The 5,884-nt window shown below is 45.0% G+C and overlaps 1 non-coding gene across 1 annotated transcript; it reads left to right on the top strand.

Annotated features, from left to right (window-relative positions):
• The first annotated feature begins 1,363 nt into the window (after positions 1-1,363).
• LOC138360146 (5S ribosomal RNA) lies at positions 1,364-1,482 on the top strand. The gene has a single exon (XR_011226225.1). It is a non-coding gene; the product is annotated as a 5S ribosomal RNA (ribosomal RNA).
• Positions 1,483-5,884: the final 4,402 nt, after the last annotated feature.

Genomic DNA, 5,884 nt, shown 5'->3' with positions numbered 1-5,884 from the left:
GGATGTGCATGTAACATATTTGAACAATCTTCTCTCGTACATACAGCAATGAAGCGCGTCAATGACTGGGCAAGTACAACTCAAACCGAACTTGCAGGCATATACCTTGCCACTGAATTTTTAAAAGACAAAGGCAGTGGACTTATATACTGTGACTCGCAGAGTGCACTCCTGGCATTGAACGCACATAGTAGTGACACCCAGAAAATAGTCAGTGATATTCGAATGAATGTTTTAGTTGCCAAAGAAAACAGATTTGAGATTAAATTCCTATGGATGCCATCACATGTTGGCATCTCAAGGCATGACACTGTTGATATGCTTGCTAAGTCAGCCTGCAGAAAACCAGTGGTAGAAATTGATATGGGTGTTTCATTAGCAGTGACAATGAGAATACTTAAACAAATATCTAATGAAAATCTCACCGACCTAACAAATTCTCAAAGACCTGAAAGTTGTAGCATTAAATATTATGATAGATATCGTGAGGAGACATTCACATATTGGACTAATAGAACAAGAACCCGGCAATGTGATGTTATAGTGGCCAGAATACGCCTGGGATATAGACGTATCTGGTAGCTTTCTCAAAACCAAAATGTCGAGTACACAATGTGTCAACTTTGTGAAAGAGAAAACATGCACTCTCTTGAACATTATATTGTAGAATGTCCCATACTGACTGACTTTCGCCCTCCTGGACTAAGGTATGCTGAACTCTGTAATTACTATATGAGTACTGGAACACTTGATGATATATTGGACTTGTATCCAAGATTGACCATGTAATATACCAATTATATAATGTATATATATGATGTAACTATATAAACTGAGCTTGTAAAAGCACCTTCATCACCTTCAGTGATTAAGTGCTTATTTGCACACTAGTTTCTTTATCAGCTATCTCACCCTGTCAGAGTAAATGAGACAAATGTATGTGAATGCATATGTGTGTATATATGTATGTATGTATATGTGTGTGTGTGTATGTATATGTATGGGTATAAAGTATATATGGAAGCTGATCAGAATTACATTTCACCTTTGTGAATGTACATTAATGACTCTATGTAAAAGACACATCAAACACTTTATGTAGAGCATACGTAAATCTGTGTATCTATGTATTTACGTATGTAGGTTAGCTTAGCATTTTAAAAGCACAGAATCACCTTCTGTGGTTGAGTGTGCAACAAACCCTTGAACTATATGTTTAACATTTCTCTAACCCTGTCCATGGAGAACAGAAGAAAATGTATATATGCTGGTTAGCATTGTAAATGTGTGGCCACATCTGTGGTAGAAAAAAAAACTGCTTGAGCTCGATCCTGCAATGTGCAACACCCCAGAGAGAGAGAGCGCCAACGGCCATACCACGTTGAGAACACCGATTCTCGCCCGATCAGCGAAGTTAAGCAACGTTGGGTTTGGTTAGTACTTGGATGGGTGACCGCCTGGGAACACCAAATGCTGTTGGCAATAATGTTAAGGGGGAAGCCGGTCGGCCGAGCGGACAGCGCACTGTACTTGTGATCCTGTGGTCCTGGGTTCGATCCCAGGCGCCGGCGAGAAACAATGGGCAGAGTTTCTTTAACCCTATGCCCTGTTATCTAACAGTAAAATAGGTACCTGGGTGTTAGCCAGCTGCCACAGGCTGCTTCCTGGGGGTGGAGGCCTGGTCCTTATACACTAAGGGTGAGATACATCCTTATACACTAAGGGTAAGGTGTACCCTTGTACACTAAGGGTAAGGTGTACCCTTATACACTAAGGGTGAGGTGCATCCTTATACACTAAGGGTAAGGTGTACCCTTGTACACTAAGGGTAAGGTGTACCCTTATACACTAAGGGTGAGGTGCATCCATATACACTAAGGGTAAGGTGTACCCTTGTACACTAAGGGTAAGGTGTACCCTTATACACTAAGGGTGAGGTGCATCCTTATACACTAAGGGTAAGGTGTACCCTTGTACACTAAGGGTAAGGTGTACCCTTATACACTAAGGGTGAGGTGCACCCTTATACGCTAAGGGTAAGGTGTACCCTTGTACACTAAGGGTAAGGTGTACCCTTATACACTAAGGGTGAGGTGCACCCTTATACGCTAAGGGTAAGGTGTACCCTTGCACACTAAGGGTAAGGTGTACCCTTATACACTAAGGGTGAGGTGCACCCTTATACGCTAAGGGTAAGGTGTACCCTTGCACACTAAGGGTAAGGTGTACCCTTATACACTAAGGGTGAGGTGCACCCTTATACACTAAGGGTAAGGTGTACCCTTGCACACTAAGGGTAAGGTGTACCCTTATACACTAAGGGTGAGGTGCACCCTTATACACTAAGGGTAAGGTGTACCCTTGTACACGAAGGGAAAGGTGTACCCTTATACACTAAGGGTGAGGTGCACCCTTATACACTAAGGGTAAGGTGTACCCTTGTACACTAAGGGTAAGGTGTACCCTTATACACTAAGGGTGAGGTGCATCCTTATACACTAAGGGTAAGGTGTACCCTTGTACACTAAGGGTAAGGTGTACCCTTATAAACTAAGGGTGAGGTGCATCCTTATACACTAAGGGTAAGGTGTACCCTTGTACACTAAGGGTAAGGTGTACCCTTATACACTAAGGGTGAGGTGCACCCTTATACACTAAGGGTAAGGTGTACCCTTGTACACTAAGGGTAAGGTGTACCCTTATTCACTAAGGGTGAGGTGCACCCTTATACACTAAGGGTAAGGTGTACCCTTGTACACTAAGGGTAAGGTGTACCCTTATACACTAAGGGTGAGGTGCACCCTTATACACTAAGGGTAAGGTGTACCCTTGTACACTAAGGGTAAGGTGTACCCTTATACACTAAGGGTGAGGTGCACCCTTATACACTAAGGGTAAGGTGTACCCTTGTACATTAAGGGTAAGGTGTACCCTTATACACTAAGGGTGAGTTGCACCCTTATACACTAAGGGTAAGGTGTACCCTTGTACACTATGGGTAAGGTGTACCCTTACACACTAAGGGTGAGGTGCACCCTTATACACTAAGGGTAAGGTGTACCCTTGTACACTATGGGTAAGGTGTACCCTTATACACTAAGGGTGAGGTGCACCCTTATACACTAAGGGTAAGGTTTACCCTTGTACACTAAGGGTAAGGTGTACCCTTATACACTAAGGGTGAGGTGCATCCTTATACACTAAGGGTAAGGTGTACCCTTGTTCACTAAGAGTAAGGTGTACCCTTGTACACTAAGGGTAAGGTGTACCCTTGTACACTAAGGGTATGGTGTACCCTTTATTATAGTCTATGGGTTGGTTGGTGGTGTCGTGTTGTTCCTCCTTTGCAGACAACCCAACCCACAACTCGGTAGAGTGCTTATACTAGGAGGTCACCTTTGGCACTTCTGGCTCTTGGAGAGGGGCTCAACGTCACAGGTTTAGGGGATGCGGCTCCAACGCTTAGCCTCGTTGTCACGTGCACACACCCACTCGAGCCGCTGTGACTCCCCACTCTCTCCTTATCAGATGTGATCTCCTCAATCCCCTATGACTTACTAGTATTACCTTCTACCCTGTCCAGAGCAGTGGTCCTTGGTTCTTTCTCTCTCTCTCTCCTTCTTTACTACCTCCTGGGAAGCCTCACTAGGACAAGGGCAAACACCAGCAAATTGGGATACATTTACTGGACAAAACACATACACGATACATACACACATATAATAATAATGAATCCTATACTCTATAATATTACAATCAGGTTGCACTCCAACACCATCAGAACTCTATCATCAGCTTATCAAGCGGTATCCTATCTCCTGGTTCACCACCTGATACTATCAACCTCCTCAAGTTGATCAAGTCTACATACACTGTTGTACCATCAGCAAGAGAATATATATATATATCTATAAATGTGTACAAAGAAAATCAGCATATGAATGCAATAACACGTATCAGTATAAATTTTCCTTGATACACAACAATGATCAATCGATCACTCTATCATTCCTAGAACGCATACGTCTGTAGATAATCCAGCCTACGTCTGTAACTCTAAACTTCAGTATAAAACCCTCCTTGACATAAGAATGCAAACAGTCACTCACCTCTCACTGCGTCTTGCACGCTACTGACAATCAAACACTATCGACTTCCTACAAGTAATCCACCAGAACTTCACTTCCACCTCTGGAAGTTCACTACCCTGATATCTTTAGGTTCTTTCGGGCTTCACTACCAGGATCCTCTGCAGCTCCTCCAGGCTGCTATCATGAAGTTTCCTTGAGCAACTATGGTGCTTCACCCTTCTGCTAGGTTCCTCCACAGCTCTCTTGGCTGCTACGCCATGAAGTTTCCTCAAGCAACTATGGTGCTTCACCACCTCTACAGAAGCATGTGACACTCCTCTTCACTGCTTCTCCTCACAGCTCGAGGTCCTCGCCTACACTACCTTGGAGTCTCATCAGCTACTTCATCTGCTGGCTTCGAAGTTCTCAGCAACTTCTTCCCCAAAGAACAAACCTGCAACCCATCGACACTCCAATAAAATGTTTCCCCTTTAACACATAAACAAAAATAACCACACAATATGCTTGCCTCAAACCTCTATCTGTCCTCTACATACAATGAGAGTGGACTCCCCCGTTTTGGGCGGGTCCATACTCCACCTCGCCCGGCGGCGGTCCTCACTCACGCTGGGAGGGTCCTTCACCGTCAGGAGCCAGGCTCCCTCAGTCGCCCGCCAGCGCTCAGAGGGGACGGACGTCGCTCCGTGTTCCTCCCTCTCCACTCTCTTATTTCAGGCCTTCTGCCTTATTAAAACATGTCTAACTTATCAATAAACATCGCTACTGTCGCTGGGCACACGACCAACTACAAGCAATCACTATGAACTGGGGTATATCGTGCTTACCACAGATTATCTGGTCGAGGGCGCTCTCCCTCTGACAAGGCTTGGTCATGGCGCTGCCACGGCCCACAATAATGTCTCTGGCCGGATTGATACTCTCTTCTTCGACCAGGACTTGAGACCACAACGTTCCCGGCTCAGTTCCACAGCTGGCACATCTGCATACTTCTCTTCTCTTCGAGATATATCACTAGGGGTTCCCTTCTGACGGGAGCTCAACGGAGCGCGGCTTTCCCCTGCGATGTCTAGCACTCAAGTGAGGTCAAAGCCCCTCCAGAAGCGAGCCTCACGCCTCCAGCAAAATGTCCACATCTCCTAACCAGTCATTTATCTGTTTTCTTCTACTCTGCCCATAATCTTAAATTGTTATACATATCCAAGCAACTATTTTACATATGCGTTATCACCTCAATATTTGCTAGACCTTCTAATCAGGTCAGGCTTGATGAATAACTCTCAAGGAGGGAGACTCGTTTCTCCTGCAGGCTGAAATCATAACACTCCCCTCCCCTTTTTTTTTGAGAGTTATTCCAGTGGCAGATAATAAATCCGCCACCACACTGTCTCGTTCTTCAACCAATATACTCCCTTAGGAGTCTACAATTAGTTCGATGCTCCTTGCAACATCTGGCTCACAACTCTCCAGGAACATGATCTTCTCACAAACGATCTGACTTCTCTGGCACCTCTTGGCTAGGCTGTCCTCCAAGGACGCCTGCACTCCATCGGTCCACTCTACTTATTGTTTCCACCCTCCATTTCCTCGTCTTCTTCTCTTCACGTCCAGAGTCAGACATCTACTGTCTGTACCTCCTCTGTCGTCTTCACACTTCCATCTACTGCCTTTATACTTCCGTCTCCTGTCATCATACTTCACTCCCTCGTCTTCACCGACGATCCTCCCTTTCGTCTCCTCATTTATCCGAGACCTCATCCTGTTTGACTTCCATCGAGTCCTCGGCTTTCCCCTAT

The sequence above is a fragment of the Procambarus clarkii genome, unplaced genomic scaffold (genome assembly GCF_040958095.1).
Source record: "Procambarus clarkii isolate CNS0578487 unplaced genomic scaffold, FALCON_Pclarkii_2.0 HiC_scaffold_97, whole genome shotgun sequence".
NCBI classification, from domain to species: Eukaryota; Metazoa; Arthropoda; class Malacostraca; order Decapoda; family Cambaridae; genus Procambarus; species Procambarus clarkii.
This window is presented reverse-complemented; position numbering and strand designations above follow the sequence as displayed.